Below are 12,900 nucleotides of genomic sequence, written 5' to 3' on the forward strand. Positions count from 1 at the left end.
GCGGTGGCGGGGCTGGGTAATTAAATTTTTGGGCGGGGGTAAGCAAATTGAAGGTGGGGGTGGGAGGCGGGGGGGAATGCGGCAGGGGCGGGGGATGAGTAGGCGGGGGCAAGCACGCCCTGTCTAGTTCATGTCCCTCGAGTGTGGGTGAGCTGGTGAGGGTGGTTGAATGAACGGAATCCGTCTGTGACGGGGTTTCGGCTAGTATGTAATATTCAGGGTGTCCCAAAAGTCAACTACGGATTTAGAAATTAAATAACATTTGTTTTTTAATAATATGTTTTTCTTTTCTTTTCAGAATTTAGATTAACATTTGGAAATTACCCATGGAAATATTCACAACTGAACAAAGAACCAAAATCGTGGAATTTTATTTTAAATTTCATTGATCAATTATTCTCACCCAAAGAGCATGGACACCGAATAATTTAGCGAAATTAAGAAATTTCTTGGCCATCACGTTCTCCTGATTTGACTCCTCCCGATTATTTTATTTGGGGTTAGCTAAAGGAGCGTGTACACAATTAATAAGCTCCACATAATTCAGCAGCTCAAGGACAATATCTGTGCAAAAATTTGAGGCCTGCAGCCAGAGTTATTGTCCGCTGTTATGGAAAATGCTGTCGAAAGAGCCCGTCTCTGCGAAGCCAAAAATGGAGGACATCAAAGCTGCATAATTTTTCATAAATAAAGCAAATTTATCTCCATTTTGTACGTTATATTTTGGTATAAAAATATTCATAAACTATTAAAAATCAAATGTTATTTAATTTCTAAATCCTTAGGTGACTTTTGGGACACCATATATATATATATATATATATATATATATATATATATATATATATATATATATGTATATATATTATAGATCTATAGTATATCATATATTCTTATATAATATAATAAAAAAAAAAATATATATATATATATATATATATACATATATAAATATAATATAAATATATATTTACTATAAATAAATATATATAATATTATTTCAGTTCAGGTCAGGTATGGGAGCATTCTCCAGAGCAGCATGTCGCTGCGTCCACTTTCCGCCGGTACTCCAGGGGCCTCCATCTGGCCATCCCCCAGCCAGATTCCTGGCCCATCCCCATCTCCTTGAGATGCCGATCAACATGGGACAACAAGGCACCTCTTCCAGTCAGTTGCGATGATGTCTGTGTTCCAGGCAGAGCACAGAACTGCATGCAACGACACGAGTGCAGCATTTCCACCAGCCTTAGGAAGTTCACCATGGATGGCACAGATCCCTGGAGCTTCACCCCATTTCAGCGGGTTCACCGCAGCCTGTTTTTCCACAAAGGAAGGTGGACCACAGTTGATTGGAGGGTCAGCAGCAGGGATTGAAACACTCCTGACGTCCAACTCGACAGCTGTTGAATCAGTCTGGTACAATCGCTCAAAGTAACCGGCCCTATCGGGCCTTCACTTCGGACTCCTCTGTCAAGAGCCAACCACCCTCTGCTCCAGCTGCAGTACACCGAGGGATGGGCTTGGATGAACACAATGCGCGAATTCCCCTGTAAGCAGGATGAGAATCACTTGACCACAGGTGATGCTCTATCCTTTCACAGAATCCTCACACATAGGCCTCCTTGTCACCCTTAGCGCACGGACAGTTTTATGCCTCAGCTCCATGAACAGCTCAGCTCTGCCATTCAGCCTGGCCCTACGACTCTGGTAAATGGTATCCAGTGTCCCTTGAGAGTCAAAATTTTTCTTTGCCCTGCGGTGAGTTCCAAGACATCCACCGGCAACATCAAGGATGGTGGTCTTGAAGGCACTCCACAATTCTTCAGGACCTCCCAAACCACCCAGACCCCACAAATCTCTATTCAGCTTGTTCGCAAACTCTTCAGCTACCCTCTCATCCTTGAGCTTGCCAACATCCAGCCTAGGCTGGGATGCTACCATTCTCCTGGATTTAAGGTGCAACTTCAGAGTTGCTACAACCAGCCGCTGGTCAGTATTGAGGAACTGAGCACTCCGGTCGACCCTGCAGTTCTGGATCATCCTCCAGTGACCATCAACGAGGACATGGTCAATCTCCTTTGCCACACCACCAGCATTGGAATACCAGGTCCAGCGATGAGGTTGTGGGCACTGAAACCATGAACCGGCCACCCTAAGTCCATGACTACTTGAAAGTCAAGGAACTTAGTGCTATTCTGGTTCATAATTCTTGTCCTCTGTTATATAAAATGCTCTCAAAAGAGCCCTTCCACATATATATATATATATATATATATATATATATATATATATATATATATATATATATATATATATATATATATACATATACAGACCACCCTCACCATCCGCAATTTCGCGTCTCTGCGCTTACCTTTTCGACATCCTTTCTCTCCATGCACGCCAATACTCCTGCGTATCCACAGAAAAATGAACTCCTCCCACCCACCTCAAACTCCTTAAGTTTTCAGAAGTTTTTTTTAAACACTTTCAATGCTTGGACAACAATATTTTCCTTCATTTAACATTACCAGTTCAAACATAACTGTGCTGTATCGCCGGAAAATATAACAATTTGCCTTTTGTGTCTTCCAGAAACATCCTCCCACCGTGGACAAAATCAACTCCACCCACCCTGAACTCGTTCGTATTTCATCAGTATTTTATCACTTTCAATGTTCGAGTAACAATATTTCCCTTCATTTATCATTACGTGTTAAATTATAATTGTACCCATCGCCGGAAAATATAACAATTTGAAAATTTACATTTTGCGTCTTGTAGTATCTGTCGCACCGCTGCAACATTGTTTTCTAGCTACTTGACGTTTGGTGAGGTGCGGTATTTTATTGTGATAAAATTTTGTATGCTGTTTGTGTTGACATTATATCTATAACACACCAATGGTAAAAGTTATGTAACCCTTCAGTGTCAATGTATGTTTGTTCTGTGATTTGCAACTCCTGGTAATATGCGAAGTCTTCGCACATGCACAATAAAAAGGGGATCTTCAAGTCGAGCCCATATTGGAACATGACGTGTTGTCAGTCCGTGCATAACGACCATCGATGTGCTACCCATGGTGTCAGAAGTAAACCTGATATATGAAGGCAGTTTCATATAAGAAGATTTACGTGAAGTACAAAGTACGTTACTGAACGATGGCTTTCAAACCACCGAAAGACTTTCCCTTCTCCACGTCAATGGCATGGCCAGAATGGCACCAAAGATTTATCCACTATAGCATAGATTCTTAACCTGGGGGTCGTTTGGAGTTTTTCCAAGGGGTCATGAAGGGGTCATAAATAACATATCAATTTGTTGAGCCCATTTTTAGGAACCTAACAAAGGTACATACCACACACAGTATTTTGTACACCACACACTCACACTATCGGTGAAGAGCTTATCAAGCCATGCCTTCTCGAAGCAGCGAAGTTGGTGTTGGGGGAACAGCAGTCAAACAATTTCAGGCAGATTTCCTTTTTGAATGACACAGTCAGAAGTCGAATCTGGGATATGAGTAATGATATTCTGCGGCAAGTAGTGAGTGCTGTGAAGAGCAGTCCAGTGTATTCATTGCAACTGGACGAGTCAACAGATGTTGCCTCATGTTCCCAACTGCTAGAGTATGTTCGTTACCTCGATGGAGAAGCCATGAAGGAGTACCTGTTCTCAGAGCCATTGGCCACTAGCACATGGGGAGAAGATGTGTTCAGAATGCTGGAAGCCTTCCTCATCAAACATGAGCTTGGCTGGGAACGACTTGGCAGGATGTGTACAGATAGAGCACCTTTCATGTTCAGATGCAGATCCGGCTTCAAAGCCTTCGTGAAGGATGTCACTCCCCATGTCTCCTTCACCCACTGCATGATACATTGCCATGCTTTAGCAATGAAGACTCTCCCTCCTGGTCTTCGAGAAGTGCTTTCAGATATGGTGAAGATTGTGAAGGGAGCGCAACAAACTCAAGAATCTTTAAAGCGATGTGTGAAGAAATGGATGCCGATTTCACTGTTCTGATATTCCACACAGAGGTGCGCTGGCTTTTGCATGGTAAAGTCCTCAATCGTCTGATTCAACTTCGAGAGGAAATAGCACTGTTCTTGGAGAGAGGGCGTACCGAGAAGGAGAATCAGCTTCATGAAAATATGCAGGATGAACTCTTTGTGATGAAGGTTGCTTACTTGGCTGACTTGTTTGCTGAGGAGAAGTCCTTGAACCTGTCACTTCAAGGAAACCTCCCAATGCTACACACGGCTCGTGACAAAATGGCAGCATTCAGGAGGAATATTCACCTTTACCAGAGAAGAGTCCAGGACGGTGACACGACTATCTTCCCTGAGATGATGACTCTCCGGGATGCTATGCCAGATGCTGAATGCCACTTCCACGAGGATATCTCAACCCACCTTCTGGCAATTAGTGAAGCCAATGCCAGCATTCAGGAGGAATATTCACCTTTACCAGAGAAGAGTCCAGGACGGTGACACGACTATCTTCCCTGAGATGATGACTCTCTGGGATGCTATGCCAGATGCTGAATGCCACTTCCACGAGAATATCTCGACCTACCTTCTGGAAATTAGTGAAGACATCCAACATTACTTGCCCAGACTGGACGACCACTCTCGAGATGAGTGGATCGTCTGACCCTTTTCCATTGAAGACGGTGCCATCAGCGATACTGACGTGGCTGTGAGGGTTGAATTTTACCGAATTTGTGAAGATGCGCAGCTCAAGAGTGACTTCATGGAACAAGAGCTCGCCACGTTTTGGCTGAAAGTGAAGGACTGTCCTGTTCTTTTGATGAGGGCCCTGACCCTATTGGTCCAGTCCCTCTCAACCTATCGCTGTGAGGCTGGATTCTCAACTATGGTAACTCTGAAAACGAAGGCACACAATAGGCTTGTGATCGATGCTGACATGAGGTGCTGTCTGTCGAGCATTCGTCCTTGTTTTGATTGCCTAATGGCTGCGAAGCAACTTCAGCCATCCCATTGACTGAGTATTGGCAGACATGTTTTAATAAATCGGGCTGTTTTTTTTTTCAATTTTTGTTTCAGGGGTCACGATACTGACCAAGAATGTCTGATGGGGTCGTGGGGCCAAAAAGGTTAAGAACCACTGCGCTATAATATAGTGGCCAAGCTTGAGAAGGAAGAAGGGAATTTACACTTTAGTACTTTGTTGTATGCAATAGATGCGAAGACTAAGCATATATTCAGCCAATTCACATTTTCTGGAAATGAAAATGCCGATGATTTCAATACAGTGCTGGGTAAATTACATGATCATTTTACACCAAAAAGAAACGTGATTCATGAGAGAGCTACCTTCTATCAAAGAAATCAAAAGGATGGGGAAAGTGTTGAAGAATACGTGAGAAGTCTATATGAACTCTCTAAGTGCGCCGAGTTTGCAAACAAAGAAGAGAATATTAGAGATAGGCTTGTGCTTGGATTAAATGACAAAGAGCTTTCAGAAAAACTTCAATTGCAAAGTTACTTGACTTTGACCATGGCAGTGACTATGGTTTGGCAGTATGAACAGGTCAAATCACAGATTCAGCAACAGAGGGTTGTCCATAGATGCAGCATGCATTAAGCATGAGCCACACAAAAGTGACATGGACAGGTATAAGCGTGAAAGTAAAGGTTCAACCTGTGGCAGATGTGGTTATGTGTACAAGAGAGACTCTTGTCCAGCAGAAGGAAAGAAGTGCATGAAATGTGGGAAGTTTTCACACTTTGCGCGATTCTGCAGGACAGAGCGTAAATGAAGTTGATGCATCTGAACCACGAACACGGACAACATTTTTCGTTGGATCTGTACAAACCAATGAGGAATCACCATGGAGGGTAAATATTGAGATACGTGGCAGAAGAGTGAACTTTAAGATCAACACGGGAGCTGATGTTAATGTAATCAGCAAGAAAATGTGGAAGTTCCTTGGAAAACCCGACCTTTGTCCTGCCAACTCAGTTATGCTCCTGAGTCCAGGAGGCAGAATGGACGTGGTAGGAAGATTTGACACATGAGTGGGAGAAGAGCTTTCAGCCACCATTTACGTAATTGATAATGACACTGATAGTCTCCTCCGTAGAACAACAGCCACTACCTTGGGGCTGGTCCAACGCATCAGTTCAGTCAGCTTTGGTGAAGTTAAGTGCCAGCCAGTCAAAATTATGCTTAAAGATTAGGCAATGCCATACAGTGTGACAACTGCCAGTTGCGTGCCTATTCCACTACTCAAGAAAGTGGAGCAGGACATCAAGAGGATGAAGGATGGAGGGGTGATTGAAGAAATCAATGAGCAAACATAGTTTTCACCGATGGTTCCTGTTGTTATACCTTCAGCAGAGATCAGAATATGTGTCGACCTGAAGAAACTCAAGCGGTCAAACGTGAGAGATACATAATTCCTGCAGTTGATGATGTAATCCACCAGCTACGTGGGTCATCGGTATTCTCTAAGCTGGATGCTGCATCAGGATTCTGGCAGATTCCCCTCAACCTGACAACCGCAAAGTTAACCATGTTTATAACACCATTTGGACGGTTCTTCTTCAAGCGAGTTCCCTTTGGAATATCTTCTGCACCGGAAGTTTTCCAGAGGACAATGATTAAAATCCTAGCAGGGATTGATGGAGTTATATGTTACTTCGATGACATTCTCTGTCATACATCCACCAGTGAAGAATATGAACGACTCTTGGTCAGAGTGAAAAAGCGACTCAGTGAAGTAGGTCTCCAACTCAACAACAAAAAGTGTGAATATCTGAGGTCTGAGATCAACTTCCTGGGACACATAATGCGTGAAAAGGGCATGCGTCAAGATTTGTCCAAAGTTGAGGTGGTAGCAAAGATGACCGAATCAGCAGACGTTACAGAGCTGAGGAGATACCTCGGCATGGTCAACTACTTGGGCAGGTATTTGCCTCACTTGTCAATGGCCTTGACACCACTGAACCAACTGCTGAAAAAATAAACCGCATGGACCTGGGGACCAGAACAGGCGGAGGCTTTCTCCAAAATCAAAGACATGCTTACAAAAGCAGCAACCTTGGCGTACTTTGACATGGCAAAACCAACAACAGTAAGTGCCGATGCGAGCAGCTCTGGCCTTGGTGGAATTTTGCTACAAGAACATGAAGACGGATTTTGATTAGTTGCTTTCTGTTCAAGAACACTTACGGAAGCTGAACGGCGGTATGCGGAAATTGAAAAAGAATGTTTGGCAGCAGTGTGGGCTTGTGAGCGATTTGAACTTTACATGGTAGGACTTGAGACGTTCACTTTGTGTACAGATCATAAGCCACTAGTTCCTCTAGTCAACACCAAAGACTTGTCAGAGACTCCTTTGAGATGCTAACGCATGCTTATGAGACTCATACGATTCAAGTCCAAGGCTATTCACACCCCAGGCAAGGACATGATTGTTGCTGACACATTGTCACGAAGTTCTATGTCTACTCATGATGGCATCGATCTTGAAGAAGACGTCCATGTTTTTGTCAGTGAGGTCATCTCCTCATGGCCAGTATCAGTTGCCAAGCTCAACGAGATCTGAAAATAAATACAAAAGGACATCAATCTGAAGACAGCTCTGGAATACACCATCTCGGGGTGGCCTGTTTACAAAGAGAAGGTTAAGTTGGCTGCCCGAAACCTGTTTGCAATCAGAGGGGAACTGAGTGTCATTGATGGAATATTGATGAGGGGTGACAGGATTGTCATTCCTTACCCCCTTCTATGTGAAATCCTCGATCGCATTCATGATGGGCACTTGGGGATTACAAAGTGTCGTGAGTGTGCAAACCAGTGTGTGTGGTGGCCAAGCATCAGCAAAGACATTCAAGACCGGGTGGTGAAATGTCGACACTGTCTTAAGAAAGAGTCATCACACCAAAGTGAGCCACTTCTTACATCGATGTTGCCCGATCGACTGTTCCAGAAGATATCATATCTTTCAGAAATGACATCATTCGCAGTGGTATGCAAAATGAAGAATATTTTTGCATAACATGGAATACCTGAAATGATCATATCAGATAATGGCCCACAGTTTGCTTCGGCAGAGTTCAGGAGATTCGCTACAAATTGGAATTTCAGGCATGTTACAAGTAGTCCATATTACCCACAGGCGAATGCAGAGGCAGAGAGAACAGATAAAACAGCGAAGAAGATCCTGAAGCAGGAAGACCTTTTCCTTGCTCTACTGATCTACCGCTCAATTCCCATCCCAGCTCTGGGAGCAAGTCCATCTGAGCTCATGTGTGGTCGGAAACTACGGACAACACTACTGACCATACCATTTATGCTCAGGCCTGGTGTTGTCAACCATGACGCAGTGAGGGAGTGTGACGGTGCTGCAAAGCATCAACAAAAGAAGTACTTTGATCGCAGAGCACACCTTCTGCCGGAACTGCACCGTGGTGATCCTGTCCTTGTTAAAAATGATGGAGGTAAGGGTTGGAAGCAGCCGGATGAGGAGGTTCAGCAATGTGTTCCCCGGTCATACATCGTGCAGATAGGAGGAGGAGGGGAGCTGAGGTGTAACCACAAACACCTCAGACTACGTCCAGCAGAGGATCCAGCCGCGGGCAGTGAGCAGCGGCTCTGATGACATCGAAAATCAACAGGCCCAGTCGACGGGACCATTACCTCAACTTCAACCATCTGAGCAGATTCAACTCCAGCCGTCAAGGGAACAACTTGTCTAGACATCAGGACAGCCACCGATTCCGTACTACACTCGGAGTGGCAGAGCTGTTGTGAAACCAACCAGATTCCAGTAGCTGCTCATCGACATCCCTGGCTTTGATTAAAGGGCTGTCACACCTTGACGATTTAGCCAGCGTATGCCGACATATGAAAAATTTGTCTAAAACGCTGGCACACGTCAAATACGTTATGGGTAAGTTTGGTATACGTTAAGAGCACGCTGGCATACATCGTAATACGCCGAGCTCGTCGACAAATTTTAACATGCTCGAAATTTTTTGACGTATGCCAGCGTATGACTCACACGTTCCGCATACGCTGGCCATAAGTTGTAGCACGTTACGCGATCGTTAACACACGTCGACACACGTTACTTGTAAGTTACTCATAAGTTGAAACACGTCGAGGTAATGTTTAGCGTACCCGAAACTTATTTCTAACCTATGAGTAACGTGCTTTGAACCTATGTGTAACGTATCTCCAATGCACATTGATGTATGTAGACATATCTGACGTCTTCTGGACGACCACAGAACTTACTGAACGTGTTTCTAACTTACAGTTACTGTATAATGGCGTATTGGCAGCGTTTAGGGGAATGGGTATATAAAAATGGGCTTCACAGGAGGAACCTGTCAGTGTTCCAGACTCCATGTGGTTTTTTGGGGGGTTTTTTTTTCTTCGACATGACGGTGATGTTGACACTTCGATTTCTAGTCTGGTTATGATTTAAATCGTTGAGCGGCAGCCTATGAATAGCCTATGCCACGTGATCGTCGACGATACGCTGCTGCACGCTATGCATACGTTAGACTATCGTTGGGCATACGTTGTGAACGCCGACAACACGCTAAGCATTCGTTGGTATAAGTTATCTTTAAGTTATCGAAACGTTCTGTGTACGTTACTGATACGTTATGCATTTGTCCAAGTCATTATGAATACGCCAAAAACTTAAAAACATCAACAGTTCAGCGTAGAAAAACGTTAAAAAATAAAATTAAAAAAGCCGAAGAAAACTTTGAAGAATATTGCAAAGAAGTCTCCTGGCCGTGGCCGTGGACGTGGACGCAAGGAGGATCCATCATCACCCACACCCTCCCCATCACACTCACCTACTACTACTGACATGGACCTAGTACTACTACTACTACTACTACTACTACTACTACTACTACTACTACAACTACTACTACTACTAATGACATGCTCACCTACTACTACTACTGATACTACTGACATGGACATGAACTCACCATGGAGTCTGAAACACTGACGGGTTCCTCCTGTGAAACCCTTTTTTATATACCAATTCCCCTAAACGTTGCCAATACGCCATTATACGGTAGCTGTATGTTAGAAACACGTTCAGTAAGTTCTGTGGTCGTCCGGAAGACGTCAATCAAATACGTCTACATACGTCAATGTGCGTTGGAGATACGTTACGCATAGGTTCAAAGCACATTACTCATAGGTTAGAAATAAGTTTCGGGTAAGCTAAACATTACCTCGACGTGTTTCCACTTATGAGTAACTTACAAGTAACATGTGTCAACGTGTGTCAACGATTGCATAACATGCCTACAACTTATGGCCAGCGTATGCGGAACGTATGAGTCATACGCTGGCATACGTCGAAAAATTTTGAGCATGCATAAAATTTGTCGACGTGCTCGGCGTACTACGACGTATGCCAGCGTGCTTCAGCGTGCTCTTAACGATTACAAAACTTACCCATAACTCATTCGACATGTGCCAGCGTATTCGGCAAATTTTTCATACGTCGGCATACACTGGCTAAAACGTCAAGGTGTGACAGGGCATGACGGTGATGTTTACACTTCGATGTCTAGTGCGGTTATGATTTGAATCGTCGAGCGGCGGCCTTTTAATAGGCTACGCCACGTGATCGTCGGCGATACGTTGCCGCGCTATGCATACGTTAGACTATCGTTGGGCATACGTTGTGAACACCGACAACACGCTAAGCATTCGTTGGTTTAAGTTATCGAAACGTTCTGTGTACGTTGCTAATACGTCATGCATACGTCCAACTCCTTATGAATACGCCAAAAACTTAAAAAAACTAGAGGGGGAGCACTCGGGAGAGTGCAAAACCTCCGCCGCCAATACTGCTGGGTCGGGAGTTTATATCTTATTCGACTTTATATCTTATTCATTAAATATGATGTCAACAGTGCTGACAGAGTTATAGTTCTTTTCTCCAACATTTTTTTTTTGGGGGGGGGGTGGAAATCACTTAAAACATGTAAAAATGCAAAAAAAAAAAAAATTAAATTTTGTTGAAAAAAAAGTTGCAAAAATTTTTTTTTCTCTAACAATTTTTTTGGGGGGGTTGGAAATCACTTAAAACATGTAGAAATGCAAAAAAAATCTTTTTGGGGGGGGGAATAATTTTGGGGGGGGGGGGAACAATTTTTTGGGGGGTTGGAAATCACTTAAAACATGTAAAAATGCAAAAAAAATATTTTTTTCTCAAACAATTTCTTTTTGGGGGGGTTGGAAATCACTTAAAATATGTAGAAATGCAAAAAAAAAATTTTCTTTAACAATTTTTTTGGGGGGAGGGTAACAATTTTTTTGGGGGGGGGGGGTTGGAAATCACTTAAAACATGTAAAAGTGCAAAAAAAAATCGAAATTTTGTTGAAAAAAAAGTTGCAAAAATTATTATTTTCTCTCACAATTTATTTTGGGGGGGTTGGAAATCACTTAAAATATGTAGAAATGCAAAAAAAAAAAATTTTCTCTAACAATTTTTTTTGGAGGGGGGTAACAATTTTTTTTTTGGGGGGGGGGTTGGAAATCACTTAGAACATGTAGAAATGCAAAAAAAAAAACTTTTTTTCTCGAACAATTTTTTTTGGGGGGGGGGGGAAATTTGGACCAAGTCCAAAATTTAATGGCATGATCCTTGGATCATACCTAACCCCCCCCCCCACCAAGTTTCGTCGAAATCCGTCGAGAAGTTTTTCCATAATACTGTTCACAAACAAACAAACAAACAAACAAACAGAAAGGGGTGAAAACAGTAACCTCCTTCCATCTTCGAAGATGGCGGAGGTTAAAAACATCAATAGTTCAGCGTATGCCAGCGTTTTAAATACATTTTGATACGTTGCCATACGCTGGCTAAAACGTCAAGGTGTGGCAGCCCCTTTACGTTGAAGTCTAAAATGCTTAGCAGTAATCAAGGGGAGCTTTTGAAGTATGTGACTTAATTATTTTAAAACTGTTATTTTACTTCTCCTGGTTCGAACAATCCGTTTGCTCATTGTATTACAAAGTTTCACAAGTTAGTTAATTGATTTGCATTGATGAAAAAGGGGAAGATGTGTTTATTTTTTTTTTTATACTTTGGCGAGGCTCATGTAAAAGCGAACACACAATGCACAGCAAGGGGGGCATGAGACAAGAGGGGCGGGAGTAGGAAGAACAAAACAGTGGGGCACAGAAACATTAGTAGATCTGTGGAAGGGAGTGGGATGGGGCGGGGAACATGGGGAATACAAGTGGACATTACAGGGACTTTCAGGAAGGAAAACAGGGAATTTGAAGGAGGTGGGCTTGGGTGGATTATCGGGGGTAGAAAAGATTGAGGATTTGGATGGGGGATGATAAGAGGTGGTGGTGAACAGCTGTTTTGAAGGCCTGGAGGGAAGAGTGGGATTGATTAGAGTGAGGGAGTTTATTCCAAAGGCAGGAAAAAGAGGAATGAAAGAGTGAAGGTGAGCAGTGATTCGTGATTTTTGTAGTTTTACCAGAAGGAGGTTGTTGGGGGACCTTGAGCACCCTGCGGAAATGTGGTGGGAACAAATCCCAGAGAGAGCGGGGGGGGGAGGGGGGAGGGGGGCTAGGTTGGAGAGGAGACGGTAGTGTTGAGATTATATGTTCTACTAGACGACCCATGGACCCGTTGGGTTCCTGTTGTGACAGCGGTTGATAAAAAAAATCATTTCAAAAAAATAAATAATAAAAGTTAGTTCCAGCAAACAACATCACTGTGGTTGTTTACATTGATCAAATAATCCCAAAGAGTACTTGACTGATTCGGGAATTGATTTTTTAATAACTTTTTTCGTTGCCCGATTTGAATGAAACTTGATATTCCGCGTCAATGCAAAAAAAACAATCGGTGAAAAGAAAGTCGAATA

General features: G+C 43.1%; 1 protein-coding gene across 3 annotated transcripts in view; it reads left to right on the forward strand.

The window, feature by feature from the left end:
• The window catches only part of LOC147028187 (uncharacterized), a 66,793-nt gene extending 63,761 nt beyond the window's left edge, over window positions 1–3,032 (forward strand). For all 3 annotated transcript variants that reach the window (XR_015057448.1, XR_015057447.1, XR_015057451.1), the window contains one exon: window positions 2,596–3,032. The gene's annotated coding sequence lies outside the window, so the exon portion shown is untranslated. The remainder of the gene's footprint in view (window positions 1–2,595) is intronic.
• The last annotated feature ends 9,868 nt before the right edge of the window (window positions 3,033–12,900 follow it).

Source organism: Eptatretus burgeri, chromosome 4 (genome assembly GCF_056783735.1).
Source record: "Eptatretus burgeri isolate ZD-2024b chromosome 4, Ebu_testis_v1, whole genome shotgun sequence".
Lineage (NCBI taxonomy): Eukaryota > Metazoa > Chordata > Myxini > Myxiniformes > Myxinidae > Eptatretus > Eptatretus burgeri.